We start from the raw sequence: 19,589 nt of genomic DNA on the forward strand, positions 1-19,589 counted from the left end.
ATCCTGGGCAATCAGGCTCCTCATAAGGTCCCACTGCAGAATTAAGGGTGTTCACCACACCTTGGCAGAGGGTTTTAGATCCTGCTCGATGCTGCAGATGTTACAGTGAGATGAATTCACCCATTTTGTCTTCAGGAATAAGCAGGGATCCATCACGTTTCACTGACAAAACTGCCATCTGAGGTAAAATAATAACATTGATTACTGGGCATGGAGAAGAATGAAGGAAAAATTGATTTTTTTAAACATCCCCCGTGTGATTTGGAGAGATTAAAGTTAGATAATTCATAATAAACATAGAAATGGAGAGAATAAATAAGAACCCTCTTTAGGCCAATTACCCAGGCTGCAATAAATTCCAGATGACTCCTTAGCAAAAATATAGTTTATGGAGCTATAATCTATGAGCAAGTGTAGAGGCTGGATAAAAACCCTTCCTACATTTTAGCTGGGCTGGGAGGCTGAATAAAATGGGCATAAAATGGTGCAGCTCATTCTGGGTGCATTTCCATTTAAAAAAATATCTGTGCCCTGAGGAAGGTTTGACTGGATGTGTTGCTGTGGTTATCACACAGAATGTCTGACAGGAGTGTTCCTGTAGCTCAGCCTAATTGCTGGGGTTAACTTTTGCTGGAAATCTGAACTAAAACTACTCTGAATATATCCACAGAAAATACCTTCTTGGGTAAAAAAAAACAAACAACTAAATACAGAAACATAAATACAGCTTTGGGAAATTAGTCTCTTTTTTTTTTTTTCCAATAATTTTCTTTTTTTAATATATATATTTTTTCCCCCAGATTATGAAAGGCAGGGGATGAAAACCATGCTCTAATTCCATTAAGGCTGCAAAATACATCCATTTTGGAAGGAAACTCTCCATCTCCGTGAAGAGCAGGTTGGTTTTCAGCAGCAGCTGGGTCCTGCCATCAGCAAAACTGTTGTCAAAACACTCGAGGAGATCATGGCAGGTGAGTCTGGTCATTTCAAGCCATCACTGAAAGGTCACGGGCTGAGTGTAGAGCTGAAAAAACAACAACAACAAAAAAAATAGCTGGATAGCGAATTTTCTCCTGTGTGTCTCTCCCAGACTGCGTGACACGAGCTCAGGGTTGAGCAGAAGCGAGTCTCTTCGAGCTGTGATGTCACATGAGGTTTGCCCATCAAACTGTGTCGTGTCTTGGCACACCGTGGGAGGTGACAGCTCAGCTTCACAGGGCACAGCTCTCCTGGGCCAGCTCGGAAACATCCTGATTAAACAGACTTTGGGAAGCTCTGGGTCGGGAGAGGCAGCAGGGATGAAGGGGAAAGAAGGGAAAGCGAGGAAATATTGCCGGAAGAAAGTTTTCGTATCGGGATGAAGGCTCAAATGTTTTCTTTTTAAAATTGTTCTTACTTTTTAAATCAGTTCGCGGCTTCCTAATTCAGCCCGGAGATCTGTCAGGACAGAATTCCTGTTCAAAGGAACCCCGAAGGCAGGGAATGAAAAGGGAGGGAGATAAAACCCCTTGGCAAGTGGGAGGAAAATTGAGGAAGATTCTGTGTAAATCTGGAGTGGTTTTGTGGCGGGAGTAAAGAACAGAAACCTCAGGAGACTTTGGGAATGTCACCCCCTTTTACATCGCTCTGGACATTTTTGTCGCTCTTCTCCTGAACTTTAAAATTTTTCAATGCATCACTTGAATGCAGACGTTGAGGAGAATTTCCTAAATTATCCTGATCATGTACAATTACAGGAAACACACGGATGCAGCTGGAAGTTTGATTTTCTGTTTCTCTGAGCTCTATTCCTCATTAAACCCCGAGCCCAACGTCCTTCCCTTCCATCGTTTTTACTCCAGACTTTACTGATCTTGCCTTTATTGATTTCAGTGGAGTTCAACAGGCATAAAAAATGAAACGAAAAGGAGAATCAATTCCACATTAATTAGCCAGTGTGCATGATTTTCTGCTGCTTAATGACTCCTATAATCATCCACAACTGTACAAAGTGAGCAGCAATCCTGGCCAGGCAGGACTAAAAACCTCTAGCAGTGTATTTACCCATTTTAGAGAGTGTAGAATCTCCTATAAAATCATGTCTAGATTAGAAATGGCGACAGGGAGGTGGTGATTAAAAACAGCCTTATATGAGCTCAGACTATTTCCTTTTTCCCAGTAAAAAGTGCTGTGGAAAAGCCCACCCAGCCCCTTCATGAGCTTTCCCAGTCTGGAAAGGATTTGGAAAGGATTTGCAGGATCAAGCTCTTGGAACCTCATCTAAAGACCCCTGAAACAAGGGAAAGATTATTTACAGCTCATTTTAGTGATTCCTTGGCTTGTTCAGTTATTTTTTTTTTTCCCTTTTCAAACCAAAGCAACACTGGGGAAGGTTTTGCATTGCAGGAAGAACCTCAGTGTTCCTTACGCTGGGACTGTGGGATCTAAAAGCCTTTGGACTTGGATATAAAACAAATCAGTGTCTAATACACCAGAATTATGCCAGTGTGGGGCTTTTGCTTATTTGGGCCCTCTCTCGTGATGCTTATTTTTATTTGAGGACTGGCCGTTATTTTTTAAGACTTGATTCCAAACCTGCTCTTTGTATCACTCTCTTCACATTCCCTTAGTGCTGTAGGACTCATTAACCCTCAGGCTGTGTTCTAGAAACTCCTTTCAAGCCTTTTCCATGCTCCTGTGCTCAGAACTCACCTGGAATGCACAGCTGATGATGCTGTTCCACTGCCATACCCAGCGTTGACAAAATCCCTTCTAAGGGATCCTGATCTGGGATCTTTTTTTGTGGCAGAGAAATGAGAAATGATCTCAAATTCTTCCTTACAGGGCTGTTTAATTTCTGTCTGTAGAATAGGTGTGAGTCAGTATTAAGGGTTTGCCTTTGTAATCTATTCAAGATGTGGATCGACAGACAGAAGTATAGTGAGTGAATGTATTCTGCAACAAAATGTGCGTTCCTGAATGACTATAAACCCATGATCCTTTTAATGTTTAATATTTAGCTCTCCTTTTATCCCAGGAACACACTGAGAGTGATTGCTTGGATACAGATGGTCTGTCTTTGCAGTACTTTTCCCCCCCCTTTAACTGTGCATTTACACATGAATGGGCCATTGGCTCTAAATGGCAATAAGATCACAGTGAATTATATTCACTTTAGTGATACAGTGTCAAATTCAATCTTGTATAGAATTCCACATCCTTTCAAATGGAGGAAACCATTTGAATTTGTACCATCAGCAGCTGAACTTTCCCTTTCGTGGTTTCGCTGGTGGCACAGCTAGCTGGGGCTGGGAAGTTCATACACAAAGTCTGCCAGACATGTCCGAAAAACAGAGTTATTTTGAGAGCCAAATAATAGAAAAGGAATCTTCATTAGCAAAAATTAAAATCGAAGGAAAACTCATGTGCTCAGTTGCAGGAAAAATCAAGGAAGTTGCTGCTCAGAGAATTGATCGTCAGGAAAACTAAGAAACTTGTTGCTGAGAGTATTTACCAGTAACATGAAGGAGTTCCTAGAGAAGGTCTGGGGTGGAGAAAAGCAGTTGTCTCATCTTCACAATTCTCCAGTGACCTGGAGGTCAAGGGCAGGTTTTATCCCCAGGGATATGGAAGAGGATGATCAGGCAGGTTGGGATAAAGCTTTGCATGCCCCAGGAAGCTGCAGTTCAGTCACACAAGCCTCTCTCAGGGGTATGACCCACCACGGGTGGAGGGTGGAAACATCCCCCACCCCCCTCATCCCGTGGGATCTTGGGCCAAGCGTTCTTCCTTACAATTTTAGGAGTTAAAACAAACCCTGATCCAGGTTTTTCTCTGGTATATTGTGACTCCACAGCCCTGGAAAAAAAACCAAACGAACAAACAACAAACCAGAGGAGAAGCAAACTTCACCTGCACATATTTAAGTCTGAGTGTTCCCAACTGTGTTGCTTTAACGCCCATTTCTTTCCAGTGAACTTTCCCCGGGGGGGTTCAGGGATGTGTCACTCCTGTGACTCCTCACTGAGGACAAACAGGAACCTTTGCTGTGACCAGGGATGGTTTGGGAGTGATTTGTGGTGTGGGGGGAGCTGGGCTGGGCACAGTTCCAGCTGCACAGCCCTTGATCCCATCGATTTTTTGGCTTTGCAGCTCCACTGTGGAGTTTGTTTCATTTTCAGACCCATTTTTGGGAATTGATTTAACATTAGACAGCAGAACACCAGCACTGTTTTATCTGGGTTGCTGAGTTTCTAACATTTAGGCTGCAGTGCTCATTAAAAGTGTCCTAAACCCAAATAATTACAATTTTAAGCGCCCTAATTCGAATATCTTTTTAACTTATTCCATTTGTGTATTATCAGCACCCTGAATGCGTGTGTGAAGGAGAAAATAAGGCCTCACTTTTACATTTTAATGGAATTATTGATTTTAGTTGTGTTGCTGTATATCCATTTATCTACTACACCCAAATATTCATAAAGACTTCTTAATTTTAAGCCTCTTCTCTTTGCCTTCATTTACGTGTCATGACAAAGTGATTTATCAGGGAGGAACTTCACCAGTAAAATTAGGCTGTGGTACCACTCAAGTAGCAATTCATCAAAGACAAATTCCACTCAATTTTTTCTCATGTCTGCAACTTCATTATCTGTCAAAATCCATTAGAAGTTTATTTTCTTCTCATAGTTGAGGACTAACCAAGAGATTTGTATATTTTTTACACACTTGAGAACATCTATTCATCATTACCTTCCCAAAATTCCGGACAAGACAGCTAATAATGTCTCCTGCCATTTGTCTTGGCTCATTGTTGAGAAGCATTAATGACATTTCAGTAATTAGAAAAAATATTAGTAATTAACTGTGTTATTATAAGACCGTTAATTTCCTACATGTTAATAACTATTAAAAAAAAAATAGAGATAAAAGGTATTTTTGGGGCCCAGACCTTCAGCATAATGTGCATCAGCTGCACTAAATCCACCAGGTAATGCTTGTGCTGCCTGAGATGACTCAGTGAACGGGGTGGGATGTGAGGACCCTCATTTTTGGGGTAACAGGAGCACAGAGATCGGAAATCTGGGCAAATAAGGACCAGTCAAAGCCTTTTGGGCACCTCTGTATTTTGAGGAGCGGGAAGGTTATAGTTGCGAATCATGAATTCAGGTGAAATTGTGTGCAGTTGGTGCTGTTCAGCATTGTTAAGGGATTGCTAATTTAGCACAATAAGTATTTATGATGATTTTATGTTGCTGGAACCCTAAATGGTGATTTGGTGTCATTGAATTTTCTCCCAGAACTGGTCTGAAGGCATCCCAGGAAAAGCCCCGGATTAGGGACAGAGCTGTCAGGTTGGGCTCATTTAAGCTGCCAGGACAAAAGGTGGGAAAAATCCCAGAGAAACTTTCATTTGTGGGCATCAGCAAGAGAAATATATTAAATATATTAAGAGGAATACCTTAAATAGATCTAAAACCACATCTGTGCTGTGATTCTCCTGAGCACAGCAGTGCTAAAAGAGCTCCTTCAGGATTCAGCCAAGGAGTGCCACAGAGAACAGGAAGAAATCAATTTGAAAGGAAAGCCTTAGATGAATGTAGACAAATTTTATATAAACTGTGACCTCTCGATGCCGCTTTTTAATTGCTCCAAAATCGCTTTCAAAACTTGCATTATGAGGTTGAAACCGTATGTTTTTTCATGGAAGCTGACAATCCACGGACTCATTTCTGTGCCTCATTCCAGAGAATGAAGCAAAGAGTCCACTTATCGCTTCATTTACTGCAGGAGGTTTGATCAGCTGCCTTTCAGTTTTTCAGAGAATCTTGATTTAGTTTTGTTTTTTTTTTTAAGCACGTTGCTCTGTGTTTCTGCTTTGAGACACGATCTGTGTGGTGCTGTGTCTTGTGGTTCCCCAAGTGGGTTGTCTTGGAATCTCAATGAATTTTTCATTTGCCTTTCTCGAAGCCTTTGCAGACAAGACAGAAGTTTCTGGCTGCTTTCAGACAAGCACAGGCAGAGACTGAAATATCTTGTGATGGAAAACTGAGTTTATCAGTTGTTTGATCAAGGACAAGGGAAACGTTCCCTGAGGAGAACACCTCGGTATTCCTGATTATTTTTGTTCTTGAAAGACAGCACAGGCAGAGAGAGATTGCGTGGAATGATTTTATTTTATTTTTTACGTTGTGACATTCAACCTTTGTGTAGATGTGACACCTTTCTCATCGAGTTGGTTCGGAATGAACGTCATTCACAGAAAGTGAATCTCTTTTACTCAGTGTGGGATTTCGGGGCGTGGGAAATGGTGAAGCGCAATCTTTATAATATAAACCATTCAAGGTCTGCCAGGTTGAGCAGATTAAGTGCTCAAAGACACTGACTGATGCAGAGAAGTGCATGGAGAGGGCCTACGAAAGAGGTGGAGAGGGAATTTGGACAAGGCCCAGAAAAACAGAAATTCTGAGATCCTGAAAAAACCCTTTGCAGCTCAAGGCACTGGAAGGGGTCAAGTTCTTGCTCCAGTTTGGCTGTTTTGTGGCAGTTTTAGCTGAAATTGTGTGTGGTGCATTCAAGAAGGGAGCAGGGCTTGTGCCTCTGTGATGGAGGTTGTTCCTCATTACAACCAAGTTTATTTTAATGGTAGGCTGATTTTTCTGCATGTTATATAAAGTCTATCTTTCCCCCCCCCCCCCAAGAATTACCAAGGGGAAAATACCCCATGAAATGAGACATTAAATATTTAACCCATTTTCAGAGAGGAGCAAACACAAATTTGAAGAAAACTCCTGAACTATTGTGCCTCGGATTTAAAATTACCCCTTCAGGGTGACCAGTGATCTTCAGATATCGAAGAGAGAGGAATTCTGATTATTAAAATGCGTGTTATTAAGCACAATATGATGGTGTTTAACAGCTGAGCACTGATGGATATAACAGAGTACACACAGGGATGTTTTCTGCCTGGGGAGTTTGAAGTCTGGAGCAGGAAATTCGAGCAGTAATTTCAATAATTTATCCAGTGGGAGCCAAAGGAGCCTGGTTTCCCGTGGGAACATGCGCATCCCTGGGCACAGGGGACGTGGTGCTGCCCAAACAGCTGCACTTCTCCCCTTGTGATGTGTTTTCATCAGAAGATGGCAGCAAAATCTCATTAACTGTGTCACGGGCTCTGCTCAGACGTTTCCATCCTGAGGGCTCTGCTGGGGCCAGCTCTGACTCCATTTCCTGCTCCAGACACCCCAAGGCCTGATGAGATCCATGGAATGCAGGGGGCTGATCCTCTCCTTTCTCTCGTTTCCCAGCACAGCTGTTGCAGAGATGCTTTCACAATGACTCTTGACTGGAACGAGCACATTCCAGAAATATCATTAGCCTGGAGCCAGGCTCTTCCCAGTGGTGCCAAGAGCAGGATGAGAGGCAATAAGGCAGGAGCTGATGCCCAGGAATTTCCACCTGGACACGAGGAAGAACTTTTTCTGTTGAGTGACCGCACACTGGAGCCAGAGCAGAGAGGGTGTGGAGTCTCCCCCTGGGGAGATGTTCCAGAACCATCTGGACACAGCCCTGTGCTCTGGGATGGGACCAGATGACCCACTGTGGGAATCTGGGAGCATGTGGAAGCCCTGCTTGCACCCCAGGGCTGATGGACTCCTCCCAACCCACTAGGGCAAGCGGTGCAGCTGAGAGGGCTCCACCCTGGTGGCCCCCCTGGCCACAACCATCCACCTGGTCAGGGCAATTCCTTGTGTCATCGTGAAGCTGATACTTCTAGACAAGTGGGGTGAGGGGCCTCAGGCAGGTTTCTGTCGCTTGGCTGGACCAGTTGTGCTCTGGATGGTTTGTTTTTGGTGGGATCACTCAGGCTGGACTGTCCCTTGTCCATCCGAGCCCTCTTGGTGTGGCTTTGTGGTGGCCACCTGCGGGTTTTTGGTGGCCACCTGTTCATGCCTTTGGCACAACCAGCCCAGGTGAGCCCTGGGCTCCTTCCCAGGGTTTCTGCAGCCAAACCCCAGGTTTCCACAGGCCCCATTCCCTCTTCCCTCTGGTTCTGAGCCACCAACCCTGATCCTGGTGAACCACAATGCTGTGGCTTTGCGCCTGTTGCCAGGGCACTGCTCTCGTGGTGTGGGTTCAGCTGGAACCAGCACCGAGATTTGCCGGTTTGCTTTAATCTCTTTAATCTTTCCTTGGCTCGCAGTCGCTTTTTGGGAGCTGATGTTAGAGCTGAGGCTTTCCTGGAGGGCTTTGGCTGCACACTGATGCCTGTCTTTCTATAGAAAGAACATATCCAGAGGCACCTTTCATTCCTCTTCCTCCAGGAAATGCCAAGTGCACAGCTCTGGCTGCTGGTGCCAGGCACAAGTGACATATGTTTCTATATATTTTAATAGGAATTAAGATTTGTGTACACTAATGCCTGACAGCATCTTGAAATGATCACATGGAATTCATACAGGAGTCATGATTTGGTTCCAGAGTTGCTCTTTTCTTTTCTTTTTTTTTTTTTTTTTTAATAAACCAAAATGCTCTTAGGTTAACTTCAAAAATAGGCATTGAATTTCTCTGTAGCATTCTGGGTATTTTCTCTCTAAAGAAGTGTCTGTAATTTATGATCTGTAATTAGAATCCAATTTAATAATTACATGTCCTGCAAGGAAATGTTTCTTGAGCAGGGCTTTGTTCTTGTGCAGCTGCTGGAAGCACAAAAGCTGTGGATTATAAGGAATGGTTCAGATGAAAATGGACTGTTGAGGGCAAAGTACCTTCAGAAGTGATCAGAATTGCTGAATGATAAATATGGTTGATCAAATTGACTTTGCTGCATCTTCTATAGTGTCAAGATATCCATCTCATAAGCCTGCATGGCATAAATCACTCTGGATGCAAAAAAGATTAATTTTTGTGACTGTTTAATGACGATTTTCTACATGAAATTTGGCAGATCAAAGACAGGGTTTGTATGGTTTGTCTTTCCTCTAGGAAATACCATCACAAAAAACTTAAACTGCAAATTCCACAGCAGTTTTTTCTAGGATTTCCTTCTTATGCTCAAAAGGATACACAAAAGCCTTTATCCACCACATTATTAACTTCAGGCTAATTCAGAACGATTTTGGCCTTAAACATGAATAATTTCAGACTGACCCGATGACAGGTTAAAATTCTTTCCTAAACTATGGAGTTTAGCTAAAGGATCATGTACTCATTTCATTAACTTCTTCTTCCAGGCACTATTGTACCTTGGAAATGACTTAATTAGTTGAAATTCATAGCAAAGGTTTTTTGGAAAGCTGCCTGCACTAGGAAATGGGGATAATACACATACATATTTCTGGCTTGTGCTCTGCGAATTGAGCATATAAATTGGTCAGATCTTCAGAGAATGCTGTGAAGTTTTAAATTTAAGGCAACAGGCAATTTCTGTAATTGCTGGGGACAACTGGAGACCTGATTTGGTGTCTCCTCACGTGTTTTATTCCCCTGCTGGGTTATAGTGCTGATGAAAGAGTTGAAAGGAGGATGGCATTGGGCTCAGGTGACTGGTAAAGGGTGCATAATTTACATTAGGAGATTCAGCTGGTTTAATTTTTTTCACTGAATCATTAAGGTTGGAAAAGCCCTCCAAGGTCATCCAGCACACCCTGTGCCCTGTCCCCACCTTGTCCCCCAGCCCAGAGCACTGAGTGCCACGGCCAGGCCATCCTTGGACACTTCCAGGGGTGGGGACTCCAAACCTCCCTGGGCAGCCCCTGCCAATGTTTAACAACCCTTTCCATGAAGAGATTCCTCCTGATGTCCAACCTGAGACCCCCCAGCACTGTGAGATGCTTGTAGGGCCTGCAGGTCTGAACTGCAGGATGTGTGGTCGGAGATGGAGCGGGTGAGGGGTGGAAGAGATCAAAGCAGATGTTTGCAGCTGCAGAGCACAGCTGGACATGTTAATGAGAAAGATCTGAAGCCATTGGAGAGTGTCCAAAGGAGGCCACGAGGATGGGGAAGGGCCTTGGTTTGAAGGCGTGTGAGGACACTCAGGGCACTTGGTGTGTTCAGCTGGAGAAGAGGAGACTGAGGAGAGACCTCCCTGCTGGGGAGACCCTGCCTGGGCAGGGGCAGAGGAGGGGCAGGACTGAGCTCTGCTCTGGGGGGAGCAGGGACAGCCCCCAGGGAATGGCTGGAGCTGTGTCAGGGCAGGGACAGCCCCCAGGGAATGGCTGGAGCTGTGTCAGGACAGGCTCAGGGTGGATCTCAGGGAAAGGTTCTTCCCCCAGAGGGTGGTTGGCACTGAACAGGCTCCCCAGGGCAGTGGGCACAGCCCCAAGGCTGCCAGAGCTGCAGGAGGGTTTGGCTGATCCTCTGGGGCACAGGGGGTGACTTTGGGGCTGGGTCTGTGCAGGGCTGAGGGTTGGACTGGGTGATCCTGGTGGGTCCCTCCCAGCTCAGCCCATCCTGTGATTCTGTGATTTCCACCTGTGCCTGGGTAAGGAAGCAGTTTAATGCTGGTTTTCCAAGTACACAGAGAGAAGTGAGTGGAAACTCTCGAAGGACTAGAGCTTAAATATGATTTGAAATATTAATGTGACCTCATTTTCAGGTGGTGGGACTTCCTTGAGCAAAGCCATATGTTGAGGTCACTGGGGAGACCAGGATGCTCAGACTGGATTTGGATGAATGTGACAACACTGACCTCCAGCACTGAGACAAGATCAGGGGCTTGACAGTTTTCTCCTCTGTCCTTTCTCCTTCAGATATTCCAGAAGGAGATGCGCAGCAAGGGCAGGCAGCTTTCTCTGTATCATATCACGTGCTGAGGTGTCAAACCACAGAGATACTTTTTTTTTTAGGCTGCTGCTGTACCTTTTCTTGCACTTCAAAAGATTAAATTGAACTCCCCTTAAATGAAAAGCAAGAGCCCAAGCTGATAAATCAAAGAGGATGTTACCCTGTGCTCCAGCATTAAAGATGGATGGGTTCACTCTGAATCTCCCTGGCATGGAAACGTCTTATTTGGCCTCTCCTTGGACCTCTGTCCAGAGCTGTGACTGTGGGCTCATGGCATCTTGCCAGTCCAAATCTTCCTGCAGTGATTCCTCCACCTGCAGAAGTAGACCAAGCACCTCCAGCATTTTTAGGGCTTTTCCTGGTGATTCTCGTGGGGAAGGAGTGAACGAGCCACGTGTTATGTCCATCAGTGTAGGAGATCACCTGCAGCACTTGAGGTCTCGGCAAAAATGAGGTGGCTGGTGTCTGTTGTGGCATTACTGAGGTGTTTGTGGTGTCTTCTGCAGGTCTGGCATCCAGGAGCTGCCTGTGGCATTTGGAGTTACTGATGGAATGGCTGCAACCTCAGCCAGCCCTTCCCTGTCCAAGCAGAGCGACTGTTCAGACAGGTTTGCGGTGTTGGAGTTGAAAAATTGAGCCTGTTATCAAGCCCAAAATGGAGTTGCAGATGGGCTGTGAGGACAAGAATGTTTGTCACATCAGGCACTGGCAGCACCAGCGCCGTGGGACATTTTCTGAGCATCCCAGGAGCATCCTGAGGGCCCCAGTGTTGGGAGAAGGGATCTCCCAATTTTGGCAGCCAAATTACGGAGTGCCCTGGCTCGTTGTACGTTCCAAGCGTCTCTAACATTGCATTTCCATGTAAAAAATTGCCAGCCTCGCCCTGGGAACATTACAAGGAGTCCCAAAACCAGGCTCAGGAGTGCAGGTATTATTTTGTACCTCTCACTGAACAAAGAGAGTGATGAGTTGCTTGTCCCCACATAGATGATGAATATGAGGTGGTACAAGACAGTGTTTTGGTCCTGTGTGAAGATTGATGGATTTGGGCAACGCTGCATTTTTTTTTTTTTTTCTTTTCCCCCTACAACCAAATTCTATTCAAAATCCTCCCATTCAGCAACTCAGGAAAATTAATTGAGCTGCTTTATGTGCCTTGGACTTATTTCCATATTTTAGCCTACCCTTTCTAAAATAATTTAAAAACCTTTCAAGATCCCAACATTACAGAGGCTGGGAAACTACCAAACAGACACTCCAGTGTTATTCCTGTTGAAATATCTCATATTTTTGCAACTGAGCAAGAATTAGGATAATTTTTAATAGCAACATATGGCAGTTACTACTGAAAACCTTTTTGAGATACTCCTGACTTGTTCATCTATTGCTGCAAGTGTTGGAAAAACAATGGGAAATTCCTCTGGAACTGAATATTTGTTTATTGCCAGAGTGAACTATTACATTAATCACACTGTGTTTAAAGGGCAGCATTTGCATTGGTCTGACCAATGAATCACAACCAACAATTTCCTTTTTTAGAGCTGAAAGGAGAAGAGAACGTACACTGTTAGTAAATGATCCATAAACATCCCCTGCAAAGGACAACTGTACATTGGAAATCACCGTTTAGGAGAGAGAAAAACAAACCCCACCGTGCTGAGGGCCCCAGAAAAGTCATGACCCTTGTTCACACTGGTGAGTAATTTCAGCTTTTTGGGCATGTGAAGCGGCTGATGTGGCACCTCCTGGTCTCTGGAAGCCCTGAAGATTTGGGGTTTAGTGGATTTTTTTTTTTTTTTCAAGGCATTGGGTTTGGTTTTGAGCTAATTCAGCACCAGTGTCTTTCAGGGTAATCTGGAGTTATTTTAGCATTCAAAAGAATATATTTGTGGAAGTCCTTGGAGACTTTCCCAAAAGGAAAAAGTCGCCATGTGAGAATGTGTAGCGAACAATATCCACATAAATTACAGCTGGAGGGATCTTACATATTCTAATGGGCTCAGACCGTGAACTCTTGAAATTCTGATATAAATTCCGAGGCTCCCATTAATTATTCCCTTTCTTTTCGAGAGCTGGTGGTGGCAGCAGCATGAGAGATGCGCTGTGGGTGATGGTTCTCCCGGTGACTCACTCCTGCCCTCAAGCAAAGCACTTAATGTGGCCAGGGCTCACCTCAAAAAGGGCCAGTGTTGCTTTTCTCGGGGTAATTCTCCTAAATTAATGTCTGAGAGATGCTTCCAGTTCCTAAAATAAAAGATGCCTCCAACGATTCAGCATTTGCCAGGGAAAATCAGAATTCCTGCAGCTGATGCAAAAGGAGTTTGAGATGTGCACTTTCCTTCTGTTCCACGCAGAGAAGCCCCGAGTTTCTCAATGGAAAGGGACAATTGATTATATTTTTTTGCAGTTAATGCTGGAATCAGAGGAGGATGGCAGTGAATTTGTTGTGTTAGAGACACATTACACCTCTGATATTCCCTGCAGTACCACCCTTGGGAGACTCTGATAAACGAGGGCTTTTTAGCGGCAGATCTTTTGTGTGTTGAACTTTCCTGGTCGCAGAGGTGCTGCTTTTCCATGGATTTCCTCTCAGTGAACGCAGCTGAGCAAAGTGCCTGTCCAAATGCAGCCCCTGAGGCTTCTCATCCCCCCTGGAGGTGACTCCAGTGAAGATCTCCCAGTGTTTCAGGGGAATTCTGGTGCAGGGAGAGGCGGGGAACTGGCACTGGGGTGGAAGGAGGGGTGGTGAGAGCTGGGGGGATGTTGACAAGTGCCAAGGAGAGGCTTTGCTGTGCAGAGCCATTAATCCTCCTGCTCCTGCTTGATTGCCTTTGGCAGCAAACAAGGCTGGGAAGGCTTCAGATAAATCAAGTAGCTGGCTGTCTCCTGGCTCAGTGCTTCCACAGGGATGTGGAAATGCTGAAGCTCCTCCCTCTGCTGTCCCCTAAGGTGTCCAAGCAGTGGCTTCCCAAATCAGTGAGGTGGAATTTGTACCAGTTTCTGCTTTTTGGTTGTTTCTGATTTATTTTTCTGGGGTTTTGTGCTTGTTTTGATCCACACACCTGCTGGGAAGGTGAGGAGCAATCATGGTACGAACAGCTTTCTGTGAAGGAGTGAGGTTGGGGCAGTTTTGCAGGTTTTGTTATCTCAGCTAGATCCTGAAAGCACCAGAAGCAGCTCCCCTCTCAACTTTCCTCCCTAAAAAAAAATAACAGGGGAGCCATTCCCTGTGTCCTGTCCCTCCATCCCTTGTCCCCAGTCCCTCTCCAGCTCTCCTGGAGCACCTTGAGGACTGGAAGGAGCTCTCAGGTTTACCTGGAGCCTTCTCTGCTCCAGGATGAACCATCCCAACTCTGCCCACGTGTCTCCATAGACGAGATGGTGTCAGTTGTGGTGTCAGTCATTGCTCCTCCACAACACAACGCCAGGGTCGGTTCCCACCCCTGACCCCACTCAGCTGCACTGCCAAATGTTCCTCTCGATATCCCCGGTGGGTGTTTTCCCATGTGGAGCTGGAAAGGAGGAATATTTGCACCTTCCTGCAGGAAACGAGGAGAGGCCAAGAGATGGAGCCTAAAAGGCCCTGAATGGCACTTCCAGAAATGGTTTCATCTGCAGTTGAGCTGAGTTTGCTTTTCCCACATCCAGGGCAAATCAGCCCCACTCTCAAAGGCAGGAGCTGACTGGTTTAGGAAGCTGAAACTCCTCACTGGAAATTCCTTACTGAGCACATCAACTCTCCTTGTCTGTTCCAATAAAATATAAAAAAACCCCCAGATTATATTAAATCCCTGCCTTGGGATGAGGGCCACCTGATTCCAAGCAAACCATGGTGAGGGCCATCCGTTCCAGCGGAGCATTTGAGGAGCAAAAGTTTTACTATTGCTAAAACTGGAATTAAAATAAACATACGTATATAGGGAACAGGACTGTACTATTTTTAGCCCAGGTTTATAATTTTTTTTGATTGTTTTGCTTTTATTACCTTTACTACAATGCTCAGGTGTGACTTGGCAGTGTTCCTTCAGAGTTTCTGAAATCCTTTTGGCCACGTGGGCTTTTTAATTCTTCTCCTTCAAACTCTGCACCAGCAGAAAGTGGCCTTTGGCGTTTGCCTCTCGTGGAGCTGGGGAAAAGCCAAATCCTGTCACTTGTGGAAGGAACTCTTTTGGCAGAGCTTAAGACTGAGTACTAAAATATTGAATAATCGACATTCTTAGGTACAAGTGGAGCTTTCTTGTCGATGTGAGGTGGCTGCTCCTTCCAGTGCTTGTGAAACAGGGGAGAGAGATCCATGTTTGGGGCTCTGTTGGAGAAGCTGGTGCAGGTGGAGGGTGGGATGCACACCTTGAAGGCAGTGACTTGATTTAAAAAAGGGGACAGAGACAGCAAAATATGGAAAAGCCGGTTGGAATCGAAAGTTACAATATTATTTAAATATTTTAATAGTTTATTTTAATGATTTAGTGGATGGAAACATTATGGGAAGTGATGAAAGGGGACAGGAAGGGCTAAAAGATGTGCAGGAGAGCAACAAGTGACTGTAGGAGGGATTGAAAGGAATAAAACAGGGATGGTGAATAATTGTAATAGAAATGCAGTTAAAGGGAAGGAAAGACATGGAATAATCAGAAGCAGGGATAGAAGGTGCGTGGTTTCTTTGGGATGTCTCCTGGACATCCCACCACACCCCACCTGGGCAGGTTCCTCAGCCCTGCCAGTGCCTCTGGTGGTGCTTAGGATGAAGATGTGGAGAGATGCTTTTAGTCCCTGATTTTGCTGCAAATGTTGGAATAATTAAATTCATTTTGGATAAAATACATCTCAGCCTGCAAAGCAAACACTGTCCACCTAAACACTGAAAGCCATTTGAGTTTGCTTGCTCCAAGGCCCACTTCTTTCCAAAGGACTAATTTGGATTCTAAATGCATCTCTTTTGCTGCTTAATCCATATGTGATGTAGCCAAAGCCACGTGCATTGCAGATGATTGCCTGGTGTTTGGATTCTTTTAGTTTAAAACTCTGTTTTAGTGTTTCAGGTGTTGATTAAGCACAACCCCCTCCTGAGCAGAAAAGCAGAGCTTGACAATGAATTTTCAAGTGATTTTTGTCACCCTAAATGGTGCCTGGAGGTCCAAAACTATCAGAAATCATTCCTTCCCTTAAAAAACCCCAAGATTTTCCTCTCTGATCATCCCTACAAACAGCCCTGCCAGCATCCCTAAAAGCACTCACAGATTGAGGACTGTAGGACACCACGTATCCTGGGGTGACCTGATGTGATTGAAGAGCAAATATCAGCTTAAACAGCAGCTTTGAGCTGTACCAAAGGGATAAAATAGCAGATCTTTTTATACAATCTCAGGCTTCTTGTCTCCTCAGCACAGTTTGGCATTTGAACCAATTTTTCCAATAATTGAAAATCAAGTTGAGGGGATTCGCTCCCATGTGCAATGGAGAGGCTGTTGCCACAGCCCAGCTGGCTTTGGTTGATTTCTGGGCTCCAGCTACTGCCCCAGCTGGGGAGGAAATCCTTCACAATCCTTTCTGATTGACAAAAAACGATGAGTCAAAGCCCAAACAGAACTGGCTCAGGGGAAATAATAGCAGTGCAGCTCCAAACTCGCAGGCAAGGCTGACAAAGAAGGCACAGGGACAGTGTGGAGTCTCCTAGAGGAGATGAAAAGGAAAATACTTAGTGGAGCCCACACTGCTGCAGTCCTGGGGGCCTGAAACTCTTCAGCAGGGAAACAGGGAGCAGATTCGAGCAAGAGCCTGGAAGCTGAAAAGTGGCAAAAGACAAGTTAGGAAATTACAGAGTCAGTTGAGTTGGAAAAGACTTTGAGGTTGTTGAGTCCCACCTTTGGCCAACGCCCACCTTTTCCACCAGAGCAGAGCAATAAGAGCCGCATTCGCTCGTTCCTTGAACACCCCCAGGGATGGGGACTCCACCACCTCCCTGAGCAGTCCTTGAAGGGAAAAAAACCCCAACCAAACCCACTCAGACAACAACACCCCCCCACCTTGTGTTGTGGAAGTGAGCAGATGGCATTCCACCTCACGTCCTGTCCTTCCTGCAGGGAAGCTCCTTCACCTGTGACCTCTTCGTGGCGTCCTCACTTCTCCACCACCTGTCCCCTCCAAAGCTGCTGGAGGTGAGCAGTGGGGCTCCTGATTTCATTTATTTCCTCGTGTAGCAGAGGGGGAAGGCTGGGGAAGCCGTGCAGGGGTCTGTGCCATGTGTATGGAGGAGCACTCACCTCCCAAATCCAGCTCGTTAATTCCCCGCTCCCCCTTTTCCTCTTCAACTCGCAAACTGCAGCTCCTGTCAGTTATGATTCTCTTCAGGAAAGCTTTGAAACAGTCAGGGAAGAGCCTCTTTTCCCCATTTGCTCAATTATCAAGGCAGTTTGGAGGAGGCAGAAGGGGATTCAATTTAGCAAGCTCAGCTCCTGCCGCAGATGTCAAAGCGCGGAGCTTGTTTGTCATCAGCGTTCGGCGGGGAAAGTTTGCTCTCAAAATCACTGCAGAAAACAACCTTTGCTTGTATAACAAGCTTGCTTGGCTCCTGTATTTTCAAACAGATGAATTCTTTCCCCAGATCAAATAGCTGAAATATAATCCCTCGCCAGGTAGAGGGAAAACGTCGTCGTCTGCATCTTTTTCAAACAGAGCTGAAAACGCTCCAGGTTCTGTGTGGGCTCTTTTCCTTCGTTTTCAGATCACTGACTGTGCTGCTCTGGCACTGCCAGGATCAATGATAACAAGCACGTCTAGATAAGACATCAAAATTCCCTTTTACTGGTAGTTAGGACTTCGTAGAGCTGCTGTGCTCCCAGGATGTTCAGCGGTATCTATTTATTTATGGAGCGATTGTTTATTCATTTATATGCCCTAATGAAAAAGAAATGGAGTGCATTTGGTAAAGAAAAAAAGTTTTCAGAGAGTGTTTCTAAAACATAAGCCAGGACTGTGCTTTTTGCAGTGATTGTGGGTTGTGTCCTGCTGTATTTACAGAGTTAATCAAATTGTGACCTTTCATGAGGTTGGACTCGATCTTAGGAGTCTTTTCCAACTTAAATGATTCTGTGACCAGTGGGACTTTTTCCTGAGCAAAGGAGTGTTCAGGCAGCATATCTAGAGAGGGACTCTGGCTCTTAAATCCCATCCTTCCTTTCTTGTGCTTTAATTACCTGAGATCTAGAGTGATTCAGTGCCAGATAAGAGAGGAAAGGTGCTTTATAAATAAGTCATTTTCCCGCTGAGAGTCCCTAAACGTTGGTTTCACATCCAGTTATTAACACAGGGTCGTGTTGTCCAAATGAATTTTAAGCCACACTGAGTTTTATATGTTGTTGTTACAGAGATCACGAACTGCAGTTATTTCAGTTTGCAGAGGGTCGGCTCAGTGAGTTGTCGGGGAACAATTTTGTTTTAAACTGAGGCAAAATACAACCCAAAGAGATTTCATTTGTCTCATCAAAGTCCATTTGAAGGTGTTCTCTCAACAGAGAGGGAAAGGAGGAGTTGTTGTTGTACCTTGGAGGAGGTGGTGCTGTCCAAACCGTGACTCAGGCATGTGCTGGACTCTGACTTTTTTAGACATTGAGCTTGGAAGAAAAGGTGAAAAAAGGGGAGCTAAATGTCAGGAGCACCTCCATTCCCAAAGTGTGTGGTCATGGAGGTCCAAAGAAGAGCCAGCCCTAAAGGGATGAGTTCTTAGCGTGGATGGAGGCTCTTTTTGCTAAAAGCGACTCTGTACATTTTCACTCTCCAATCACTCAATTTTTCAAATACCAAAACTCAATAAGCCAAATCCTCATAAAATTTAAGGAAACCGAGTGCCCAGAGACAGATTAGGATTTATTGGACTGCTGGGCTGCCTGGCAGAGCAGCAGCTGGGAGGTCCATCTCCCACCTGAGCTCCTGGAGGAAACCATCCAGCTCCTGCTCCTGAGAGAAGGATCCCGAGTGCGAAAACATTTGCATGCAAGAAAATGAATTTGCGGGCTGTGGTTTTGCTTACTGAGCTTCCCCTGTGAGGTTCAGCAGTTTTGCAGCTCAGAGCTGTGGGATTTGAGTGACAAGCACCGGGAGAACTCTTTCTCTGCTGGGAAAACATCCCTACAAACCCAACAAACACCGGGAGCTTCCCGCAATCCGCCGCCCTCGGCCCCGTTTCGCTCGAACGCAGTTGGAAGGTAAGAACAAACTTCAAAATGTCCAAATAATCCTAAAAGCTCCTTACAATGGCTCACTGCAGAGTCCCTAAAGTCTTGACATAACAAAATTTATATTGGATGTCAAAGCCCAGCAGCTGATTTGTGGTTGCATTAAATCTAGTGCAGTCCTGGAACAAAACAAAACAAAACAAAAAAATCCAAGGAGCAGACAATTTCTGCTGCTGAGTGTTCAGCCTGGAATGGCAAAGATTTTCTTCTCCTGTTCCTTTGGAAGTAAAAGGGCTTTTTGAGATAATTTTACAAATGTTTCAATTAATCTGTCCCTCGTGCAAGTTGATTTAGAACTTACCCTTGGTAATTAATACACTCGTGAAGTACATTGGGTAGGCACCCATTTAGCATTTCACCATTTCCAGTCCTGACAGAGAAAGGAAAAAGGCAAAGCAGTTAATAATTCACCTAATTTAGAGTCAACCACACAATTTCCAACAAAAGGCCAGAGTGCATTTAAATGGCACGATTTGGAGTTGATTTGGCATCTCTGGTTTCCTGCTTTGGAAATGGGTGAGGGCTTTCAAATTTGTGCTGTGTTTACAAGGGATTGTTCATAAGTGCAGGGGAACTCCTGCAGCAGAGAAGCTG

General features: G+C 45.0%; 1 long non-coding RNA gene across 1 annotated transcript; it reads left to right on the top strand.

Moving 5' to 3' along the window:
• Nucleotides 1-824: 824 nt before the first annotated feature.
• On the top strand, nt 825-13,294 carry LOC114068293. The gene is made up of 3 exons (XR_003573549.1): nt 825-971; nt 12,304-12,459; nt 12,835-13,294. It is a non-coding gene; the product is annotated as an uncharacterized LOC114068293 (long non-coding RNA).
• The last annotated feature ends 6,295 nt before the right edge of the window (nt 13,295-19,589 follow it).

Source organism: Empidonax traillii, unplaced genomic scaffold (assembly GCF_003031625.1).
Source record: "Empidonax traillii isolate 1590-97213 ecotype Southwest subspecies unplaced genomic scaffold, ASM303162v1 scaffold1031:size332250, whole genome shotgun sequence".
NCBI lineage: Eukaryota > Metazoa > Chordata > Aves > Passeriformes > Tyrannidae > Empidonax > Empidonax traillii.